General features: G+C 43.2%; 1 protein-coding gene across 1 annotated transcript in view; it reads right to left on the bottom strand.

Annotated features, from left to right (window-relative positions):
* Positions 1–11,800, bottom strand: part of LOC122407097 (nucleolysin TIAR) — a 610,998-nt gene that overhangs the window by 574,676 nt on the left and 24,522 nt on the right. The gene's annotated exons all lie outside the window — the stretch shown is intronic.

Raw genomic sequence — 11,800 nt, 5'->3', positions numbered from 1 at the left:
AAAGAGTCGAAAGCACGTGAGATTCCTCAGCATATCGCGGGAGCGCGGGAAAGAGCGAGAAAGAGAGAGCACGAGGAACTCCTTTAAGTTCATATACGCGTAAGACCCGTGAGCAGATTAAAAGAGCGCCTCCGCGGAGCCTCCCAAAAGCGGACAATCGGAGGGGCCTCTTCGGAGAGGGGATCGAGCTCCTGTGCGCTCACACATCAGTTGAATATTCTCTTTACCGGTGAAAGTAGGCTGTTGCGACGATCATCTCCGGGAAGAAGCTCCGAAGATGCGGCTCTTTCCGCTTGGTCAAATACCACGAGACCCAAACGCCTGGCTTGCTTACGTTTACGCTGCTTTTTATGCTCACCGATATCTGGACATTGTGGCAAGGGCCATCTGCGCCTGCTTGTGGCAGAGACTGAAACCACATTTTTCTCCCCGATCTCCCGGGTCCATTAGTCCGATGATATTTTTCTCCATTTTTGTGCGACGCTCGAGAAGAATTTTCATCGTTTCCTGTTGCTCATTGAGAGTCTCGCCATTTTTCCTCTGCATTTTTGACTCTGCCGGAGAGATGAAAACATTACACGGAATCGGACAACACCTGCGGTTTTACGAGTCTCCGCTCTTCCCTGTCAATAACTAAAGAAATACCGTAAATTCGGAAACATCTTTTCCCCAAAATAATTAAACTCACCTGCTTTCAGCCTCTAACTACTCGATGAAAGTAACGGGTTTATTGCTCCAACTTTACGATCGAAAATAAGTCGGCAAATTAACGATTCTCGTCTCAATTTCCACTCGATTTTATGTAGTGCATCGTGTCTGACACCTACTTTCAGCACTGAGTAATATCGTCGTGAATTTGAGCCGTAATAACGAGCATAATTCTTGCAGAAGCTCTCGATTACTAGATCGAAAAATTCAACGAACTTTCTCATTATTTCTCGTCTGACAAAGACCATCGATCTTCCCTAAAAACAACACATTTGTTCGACCTTTTATCGCCGTCTATATTCGAGCGAATTCTCATTATTTCCATTTTCGTCTGTATCAGATATTGATGGTATATGGCTTGCTCGATGATAGAGACAATCCTCACAGGTGTTGGTCTCCGGAGAGATTAACACGAGCATGATTACCCCCTCCCTCCCCCCCATTGCTCGCTCTCTGTCTTTAAGATGCTGCTTCGCAGCACGGTTCGCGTTTGGGATTAAATGGATGTCGTCCCGCGCGACAGAGCTTGCACAGTGATCGGATCAGTTATCCATATGACATAACTATCCACTTGATCCCGATTTGCGTGATCTGCTGCGAGCTCATCGATCCTGTAATAGCATTGAAAACGGTCCGCAGTGATTGGTCCTTCGATGCATCAAAATAACTTAGCACTGTTGAAAACGAAGAAGGAAATATAGACAGAAAAGTTTGAAATGGAGGAATTGTCCTCCGTGGATGATGAAATACGTAGATAAACGTGGACTGAAGTTCAATTGAAGTTCAACCAGAAAATTCGATGAAAAGTCAGTCAGTGGTGAAAAGTTTTTTTTTAAAGCGTTGAATACCGAGGGAGGAAAATCCACCGTAAAATTGTGACCCCCAAATTCCGAATCATTGATCCGCATCAGGGAAGCCACGCCAAAAATGCACTTCGACGCATATAACGCGCATTGCATTGTTTTCTGATCTTTTATATCCAGACGCGTTCGGAAGGACATTGAGTGTGAAAAACGGCGAATTAGGACGCGAAAAAATAGCCATTCGTAATAAAGCTCGTGTCTTGTATGAAATAACAATAATAAGCGATATACAGTATATGCGAGTAAAACCGGATGAAAGCGCTTCGACACGTTGGCCATTGAGAGTGGTCAAACGGTGCTGCAGCCGTTATACATGGCCAACCACAAACTATGCCAACGGGGATATATGCTCGGTGTGTATATGTCCACGTACGAGGAACAGGAGGAGAGCAGCTAAACGGCCAGGGTGCACTTCGCGTCCGTGCATACACGATGCAGTCGCATTCGGGGAGCATCCTGAGAACGTGGCTCTAAACACGGCTCTGTGGTGTGGGTGTGTGCGCACGCTCCTGCGAGTGTGTATGTATATGTAAGCAAGTTCAGAGATCCATTAAAGCGGCATCAATAATTCAGCGTTTAATCGCTGTCCGTGAAGGTTTGGCTTGGCCTGCCAAGCTTATAAATAATGTGGAGCATCCCCAAGCACACAGACAGACCGGGCCCTGCGAACCTAATCTTCCTTTCATGATTTTTATATGCCATATGAAGATTCGATGCGGATTTATACACGGTTTTTTGGATTACAGTTTTTCGTCTGTTACCAAACTGCTGTAAGCTCCGCGAGCTGCCAAAAGCCTGAGCAAAATCTCTCCCATTCTTCATAGCGCATATTCTGCTCCAATTTAAACGTGGGAAACGAAAATTCAGAGGATTTCGATAGAAACTTTGAGGGAAGAACTATTCGGATGCTCTCGCTGATCACAATATTTTTTAGTTCTTTTTAGGGACTCGTGGAGATCGTTGCAACGAGTTTGTTTATTAAGGAACACGGAGTGCGAGAGATCAAATGAAAAAGCGACGCGGGTTTACGAGAATCGCAATAACGAGTTTCACTGGACGCGAAATCGGAGACGAGATGATAATACGTGTGCGTATTATCTCGGGTTTTTCTTAATGTAAATGTTTTAAGCATGCGGTGTAAATATTTGGGAGTCATTTGATCTTGAAATTCCTGTATTCCTGTAGAAACGGCTTAATTATTCCCTCGTTCGAAGGGACAGAAAAAAAAGCACAAGCAACGTTGTTACAAAGGGATTTTGCTCCCTGGCGCCAGCACCGGGAGTTCGGACCTCGCTCCATTCTCCCTTTTCCATCTTCTCGCGTTACCTCTGTCGTGTCTTTCGCTCTCTTAGCCTCCCGCAGCATGGAACTGCATCCGGTGATTAATAACGGTAACAACAACGAGCTTTTCGTGCAAGCTTCGCCGCCTCTGACCCCTCCGAAAATTCACAACAAAAGCATGTGCTGGAAGCTGAAAGGGCCGATCGGGATTTTCGATAATTAAACGAGGGCTCATCGCGACTCGACGGAGATTTTTTCGACCGATATCATTTCGATGATCATTCCATATTTCATTAAACTCGAAACAGTGAATCAAAGCATGGACCAAATGAAAATTCCCTCTATAAAATCGAGCGTGATACGCTCTTCGTTCGGAAAATATCGGGGCGTTAAATTCCTGAGAATCGTTTCCGAACAATTTTGAATTTTATTGAAGAGATCGCCCCATTCAATGGCTCGCAAATTCCCGACTTTCAATCGAAGCAGACCGAAGTCCCGGCCAGTTTTTTTTTTCTCCCGAACGAAACAGTTCCCTCATTCGAATTCCCAAACTCCTGAAACCAGCAGAACACCCCATCAATAATTCGCTGAATAAATGAAAATGCGCTTCTTTCGATCAGCGCTGCTTGCACACAACAGTTTAATACTCCATAAATAATAACGATCCTATGATGGCTTCGTATTAAGAGTTCAATAATGCAGGGCTCAATAAAATTCATTACAGTGCTCGATGCACCCTCGCGCACTTTCAATTTACAAATACATTCGCCGCTCGGCCGGCGAGCGTCGCTGCAAAAGGTATTTCCGGTTCGCAGGGCCGCGAAATATCAAGGCCAAATGGAATCGGTGAACAGGCCTCGCGGTTCGAACTCGATGCCAATCGACATTCCTCGGTGAGCTTAAAACTCATCAAATATTCAGAAACAATAAATGCTCGGATGCGCTCTCAATTCTTAGCTATGAACGAAGCTCAACCGTCATTTTTGACGCTGTGTTACACTTTCACAGAAATATTTACTCGAAAATCCATCGACAAAAACCGAAAACCCCACCGACGATCGTGTTGTTCGCCATTTTTCTATTCCATCGATCCCTCAACGGTAAAATCCACGTTTCTACCATTTTTTTGATCGAATAACCAGACTCCGAACCAATTGCTGCTTCTCGGATCGCATGTTTGTACAAACAGTGTCAACGGTCAGGAGACTCTGTCAGATTACGTAAGCAGGTGATGCATTATTCTCGTCCAACACTCGATAGCATCACAGAGAAGAATTCCAGGATGAATATCTTCCAGTTGAAGGGCACTGTCGAGAGGTTCGTTGTCACGAAGACTCGAACGGTTATAATTGCCCATCTTCGCCCACTGCGCATCGCCGAGAAGTCCGTTCTCGTGGCTCCCTCCCACTCACTTTCTCTTGTGATGACCGATGGATCAAGAGCAAGGAAATTTCCTCGGGAGTGAACTTCACTGAAAAGAGTGACGAGTTGAATACCCGAAAAGGTGAATCACCGATGGGCGTTCTGTAACGATCGTAAGGTCTCGATACTCTTTCGTCCACCACAAAGATGAATTCCATCCGCGGTTATCTGTGGGAGTGATTCGTAGAAAAAAAATCTCAACGCCACTTGCAAGACCGCGTTACGAAACGGGTGTTTCGGACACTCCAATTACAGTTCCTCGTGTCCGGAGAAATTCAGACTCTCGCGAGGCCAATAAACGAAAAGCTCCGAAAAAATTTCAGTTTTAATGAGCCTGTCGAAATGTAACAGTGGGGTGACTTCGGACGGCAATTAGTAACGATCCTCGCAGTAGATCGATGTAGATTACGTTTGAATCTTGAGCATCATTTTTTATATTTCCGCCTAAAACAACGATCGCGATATAAACTGAAAGGAAATATTAATGAGAAAACTGGAATATTTCGGGTGATAAAGATACCCAGAAAGATTTGAATCCGTAGTGCGTGCCCATGCGCTTATCACATTGCAGCAGTAAAAAAAAGCGTTTTAAGCTCAACGCACTGCTGATCATCGCAGCTGGTAAGGAGCCATGACGAAAAAATTTTCAAAAGTAGTTTTAAGGTCAAGGAGACTGTGTAGATCGGAATGCTCGAGGGCACAGGTGCGCCGAAAGAGAACAAGATTTTCGACGAGATCCGCCGGCTGATCTCACTCTTCACTCTCACAATCGAGCGAAACTTTCTTCTCTCTTATTCATGCGTGCGCGTACGTGATCGTTATTGCCACCTCACGTCGTAGGACTCTCGTCTCCGAAGCTTAAATTTCACGATGATTCTCGCGAGATGTCAACCCACTCACCGGGCGTCGAGTGCACACGGGCATAATGAACGCACGATTGATGTCCTAAGAATTCACGTGGGACGAGTGCTTTGCCTCTTTCTTCTCGTCTTCCAGGTCCAAAGATTTTTTCAGATCGCCACAAACCAGCCGGCAATTATGTGGGGACGTAAACCTTTGGAAATGCGTGTTGCAAGGGTTTAACAGTGCCTAAGAAAGTAGGAGAATCCAACGATTTGGTGTCACGTGTCCGGAGCAAATCTTCTCACTTTCGAATAAAACGGAATCGAATTACTGCTCGGGCTAATTCTGTTACGTGACCCACGCTCGTATGAATTTGCGAGAGTGAAAGATGCTGCGGGACCAGTCCGCTTTCGCTCGATTTAGCATAATCTTTGCCTCTTCGCAGGGACCAGTTTGTCACTCTCTCGATATTTCGGTAACACACGCATTAACTTTTTTGCCTTGCAAACATTTTAATAAACCCTTGAGTATTTATGCTCCGTGTGTAAAAAGCATTTGGAAATTTCAAAAAGTCCAAAAAGTCCTGACGATTTCACTAAACACGTTTCATCGAATGAAACTTCAAATGGTTTCGTACCCGAGACCGAAACTCATCCCATTATTCATTCGATAAAAGAGAAACACTAAATTCTCTCGATCCATGTTAATTTCGAGTGGCAAATCTTTGCCAATATCGAATGAAAAAAGCCTCTGTCCATTCGACCTAGAAAAACTTGTCGGTAAAACGCAGCCGGTGGATAAAAATATTCACAGTTTGGTGCTACGCGAAGCGGCGTGTGGTGAAAGACACGTGAACGGTTCAGCCATAAAACGCGGATAAAAAAATCGTCCGTCGATTATGTACGTCGGTATGCAAGAACATGAATCTTTCGCGTTCCCCTAACGAAACGCGTGTACATTTCACGAGTTTTGTGTACACGATAAATCGCTCGTAAAAACAAATTCACATTTGTTGTGCCCAGCACATTTCCATAATGTTTATCGATGAATAAACGCCCCGCTTTTAAAGAGACACGAACGGGAGGAAAAAAACTGCAGAAGAAAAACAAACTTTTATTCGGTGCCGATGAACGTTTGACGAACGTCATGAAACGAGTTTTTTATCCACTTATTGAGCACCCGCGGATGATGTGGCCGCAAGAATTACATGCAGCGAGTTCGTTGATTCCGTTCGACGAAAAATCGTAGCAAAAAAAGGTCGAACGAGCCGGAGGAAACTCTATTCCGAGAGAACAGTCGAGCCATGCCGTAATACCAGCTCCGCGATGAACCGAGTTTAAGAAAAAACGAATGGGAGTGTAAAAAAGTGCGGGGGAAACAAAATGGGAAGTTACGGCTACTTGCAACGGTCACTGAACCCAACCTCAGACCGAAAGGAAGCAACTGCATCCTGAGAAAACTGGGCCCCTGGTCTTAGACTGTTTCATCTGAAAATTAGCCTCTCATGAGTCTGTAAGATCCCACGTCAGATTCGAAAAATAAAGGGCTTCACCCCGTGAAGACTTAATAACTCTCCCAGAACCGTTCTCCACTTGCCTCTGACCACTAGAAACTTCACTTCTGTATCGATCTTTCCTAACGAGTGGATACTCGTCGACGGAAAACCAACGCACTCCGCCAAGAGGAAGATCTTCCGAAGGCATCGTTTGCTCGATGAAAGATTTATCAATCCAACGTTTTGGTCGATTTTTATTTACGCATTTCGAGTGAATCATTCTTCGTGTTTAACTCCATATTTCGTCGCCCTTAGAAACAAAATTTTCATTGATTTTCTATTTTTTACAACTGTAACAAACACTCGTCGAATAATTAATTTCAACAGAACCGGTGAACGTACATTTTTGATGCTCCTAGAAATTGGTATCCGGTACTTAGCAGTTTGACCGATCGTGTAACAAATTTCGGTCTTCCAAGGTTATAAATGTCAAGCGAGCGGTGAAATTTCGAGTGAAAAAATGAGCGGACTTTTTCCACGTTATCCCAGCGGGTGGTGGCATTTCGATAGTCAAATTGCCGATTATTCAACGCTTAGAATCCCAGATAATGACTATTAAAATCAGGCTTTTTATACAACTTGTTTCAGCAATCATTACCTAAAGTTCAAAAGTTTCTATCCACGTGAAATTCTACTGCTCATTAGATCCCACTGTCCCCATAACTCACCGTCACTGTTAGAAGACATTTCGACAATTTCTTTTTTTCCTCAGACAAAAATAATTCCGAGTGCCGTAACTGCGCTGTTGAATCACCTCTTGCTGGACGCCTTCGCCAGATGAAAATTCTTTTTCCTTAAAAACCAAAGGTCATCATTTCAAAAGTCATCATCGAGTCCCAAAAGAGGCCTCGATGCAGCGAGATTGCGAGACGACCAAATTTTCTTTCCACAGCAAAACTTTTCTCGAGAATAACAAATCGATCGGGTCATTGCTTCCCAGCAATTCTAGACGTCAACCAAAATCTTATTTACAAAGTTTTTTAAATAAAATTACGAAAGATTGAAAAATTCGTCGTTCCCATTCTCATATGAAACGAGGATCACTTTGTTGTAAACGTCAAATATTATGAATGAAAATGATTTAGCGATAGCCGCAGTTGGTCATAAAAGTAGTGTCTGCCTCGAAAAGAGAAGCCTGTCAACAAATACATCGCGCGAAATTGGTAGATGTCGAGCCATTATCGGAGAAAGTTTTCTCCAAGCTCACTTTCGTGTTTGAACGAAGTTCATCATCCGCTCGGAATACCTCGTTCTGGCTGCCTCAGTACAGTCTATATTACGGGGAAAATCGCGGTTAACGCCGCGTATTACCGGCGACGTTCATACATTTTGTCACGTAGGTAATCCCGGGACGCGTTTACTTGTTTTACCACCGGTGATAAACGAATCAAGAATTCTGGCAGCGAATACTCGTTTAGACGTGAAATTGAACGAGGTTTCTTCGCAACTCCCGATAACCGATGATTCCGATGAAAAAACTTGGAGCACTTGTTTTTTCAGGGAATTCTTAACTTGGTCGAAAATTAATGATCCTTCTTCTTTGTCGCTGCTCAAATACTTCTCTTGCCGAGTCGTAAAACGAAAATCTGTCGAAATTCCTGTCGAAAAACTTTTCGAACACTCATGGGTTGCGTTTCTTTATCGGAGAAAAAAATTAATAATTATCAGAAATACTCAAAACATTGGAAGTCTGCATAAAAAGAATAAACGATCTCGTGCTAATAAGTTTTTCGTCGCACATTGGGCAATGAATCTTTATAATTACATCGATTGGCCAACGATCGTTATAATGTTATTGGGAAACAAGGAGCACGTATTTCTCCATAAACAACATAAAAGATCGTTCGAATTTACGTAATCGTTTTTTTCCGAGCTGGGGTGTTCGGTCTCTCGATTTTTCTCCACTCATATAAACTTGGGGATCCATAAAGCTTGGGGAAAATCAAAACTGTCCTCGATTTGACAGATTTTTATTTTACGATCTTTAGAAGAAAAATTTTTATTCGTCAATTCGAGTCCACAAGCAGTCTCACGACAATTTTCCCTCCCCTGGGCCTAGGCTCATCACGTCCCACTCGCAAAGTTCATTGCTCCTGTAAATAGAAATTTATCGAGCTAAAATATTTGTTTATTTCGATTTTTATTCGAGTGCCGAGAAAAATGAGAAAAAAGTTTTCTCTCGCGCCGCATCCCGAGGGCCAAACTGCTGCGAGAAAAAAGATCGAGAACATATTCATATCTGCATATTCAGTTACTAGAGCGTGTCGGTTGAAAGTAATACTAAATGCATGCACAAACACACAGACGGAAACGCATAACTTGTCTGCGGTAACGAGAAACAGTAACGACGTAACGAGCCGATGATTATTTGCTCGATTTACACCGCACGCACCTCTCTCTTTCGCTCCTCAAGCGTATTCAACGTAGAAACCGTCTCATGGAGCATCGGAAAAGCTCCGTGCAACAGTCCGCCACGCCTCGGTAACCTCGACGTTTTTTTCCATCTCTTTTCCTTCCCATACAATAGTACTAACGGTATTGCGTCGAAGAGAATCTCGCGAACGTGTATTTACTGAAATAGAGTTATACCGGATCTCTATCGTTCACTTTCTTCCCTTCCTCTTCCGTCATTTTTCTTCTGGGCCCGTACAGCTTCTTCGGTAATGTACAGTGATCGAAAACCGATCGAGCGCCCATTCGCAGCCGGTCAAATGAGACCATTTTCAACCTCGGTGAAGTCTGGTTGTTCAGAATGTTTAAACGTTCGATTTGTGGTCGACGTTTATTATTTAGTGTGAATATAGTCGGTTTATAATTGACGATGTACTAAAACATAGGAAACTAAAAATAAGTGAAAAAATAGCTTGACAGTTTTCGTTTGTTGCTCAATTTTTATTCTGTCAAGAAATCTTGACGAAACAAGATCTCAACCTACTCAACCGTTGGTTTTAAGATGAATTTGTCATCATTGATTTTAGTGTAAATGGATACTTCACGGTGAAATAATTCCACTTGTTAACCCGTAGACGAGACACTGGTGCCAATTTGCACCCACGAAAATTTCAAATATCCAGAACTTCCAAATTCTTCAATTTCCCCACTTTTCTATAATAAAACATGATTTTTCAATTTTTTTAACGATCGTAATCGATTACTAAGGAATTTTCACCCCTGAAAAGTCTCGTTGTAAAATTAATTCCGTACATTCATGGATGAAACGAAAAGTTTGGAAAAGTCCAAGTGCTATTTTGCACCAGTGTCGTGAGTGTGTGACTTCAAAGGAAGTGTGTTGTCTACAGGTTAAGTTTGATCACGTATAACACATACCCATGCAAAAAGATCGAGCCACGATTATTACGTTTTTTGCTCGTGTTAGTCGTCTCACTAAATTCTAGTTGGAGTTTATTCGTCGATTTTGCGAGACCTTTTTGGATTTTAATTCTAACATACTCGTTGTCATGAATCTATGATTTCTTTGAAATAAACAACTATTTATTGTGAGTTCTGGTTTTACTCTACAATTAACTTGAATTTAAATATTTCATAAATGAAAGAACCATAAATAGTCTCGTTAATCAAGATAAATGACTGTTCGAATATATCTCCATACACTGATTTTTTCACTTTACTTTCGTTAAGATCCCCCGTAATGATTACTTACCAATGATCGTTAAAAAAACACGTTTTGGGATGAAAACAATTGAAGAAAGCGATCGATTATTCTCCAAAAATAATTAAACGTTGATTAGAAATAAAAGACGTTAATTAATTTCTCCATTTGGACCAGGATCTCTCTCGGACGAGGATGCACTGGACTGAAAATACACAGCGGGTCTCGTCTGCATCCACGAAAGGCCGCATCCAACTCCTTTCTCTCTTCCATTCGCTTTCCTCGTACGTTTTTTTTGCTCCTCACTCTCTCCACGATTCAGCTCCATTAATGATCCGACTTCTTCAGAGATTGATGATTCATACTGTTCACTCGGACTCCTCAATTTGACAAATACGTCGGTAAATACTCCCCAAAAGGCCATGACATTGGAGGATTCTTCAAGACTTATAAAAGATGGTTTTTTTTATTGGAAACTAGAGAAGGATCGCCGTCAATTCTTTGGAATCGATTCTTCCTTCCCAGTAAGGTTCACGATTGTCCGCATTTAATTTTGTCCACTCATCAGAAAACGGACTTTCGCCTGTGTTTTTTCGAGATGGAAAAAGCGGCAACCTTTCGAATTTGCATCCCGAATTCTCGACTCGTGTACGTTGATAAATCGCACCGTACGCGAAGGAAGCGTGTGCGAAATGTCACCGCGCGTTCGTCAGACGCGTCCGAGTCGAAAGTGCGTTCCCCTGTGCGGAAATAGTAAAAAATAAAACAGTCAAGTAGGCTACCAGGAAATGGCTGAGTGTACCTGACTCGATAAATATCACGTGAGCGAAGAAAGACGCCTTTGCCTATGGCGCTGGAAAAAGGAGCAGCATCGAACGCCTCTCGAATCGCGATTCTTCTTTTTGCCTGAGCTTCAATTTTCCCCGACGTATCAAGAAAGCCGTTTATTTCATGTGCTTAGATTACAAAAGAGAGCGGAGAGTGTGTAACGAGTCGACAATGACGATAACCGAAATGCGGAAGTTCGAGCTCGAGATAGTCGACGAGGATTTGTTTTGAAATTTGCCATCGCGAGACGAAGCGTTGCCTCGCTACGGAGCGACTCCTTCGGGTGAAATTTTCACTCGAAGCGCGTGACTCTCTCGTGACTTTGCGACAATCCCCGCAGCGTAACCAGGGTTGACGTTGCCTCGGTCAGGATGATTCACGCCGTCAAACGCTCCTAGAGGGAGTGAAACTCTCTCGAATGACGGCCGAACCGACAACGCGATCTTGTCGCTCGCCTCGTGGCGAATGCCATTTTTGCAACAATCTCGATGAGCTGTCGGATATCGAACAATTTCCGCTGGAATTCCCAGCCGGATAAGGCCTTGCGTACCGAAAACAGGATCTTGGAGAGCCTCGTGTTTGTTCGCGCCTTTCCATCGCGTCGTGATGTTTCCTCGATTTCTTTGATCCTCAATATTTCTATAACATCGAGGAAAACGAATCAGAGCCCAGGAAAAGAGATCGAGCTTT

Source organism: Venturia canescens, chromosome 2, assembly GCF_019457755.1.
Source record: "Venturia canescens isolate UGA chromosome 2, ASM1945775v1, whole genome shotgun sequence".
NCBI classification, from domain to species: Eukaryota; Metazoa; Arthropoda; class Insecta; order Hymenoptera; family Ichneumonidae; genus Venturia; species Venturia canescens.
Note: the sequence above shows the minus strand (reverse complement) of the source record. Positions and strands in the feature narration are given on the sequence as shown.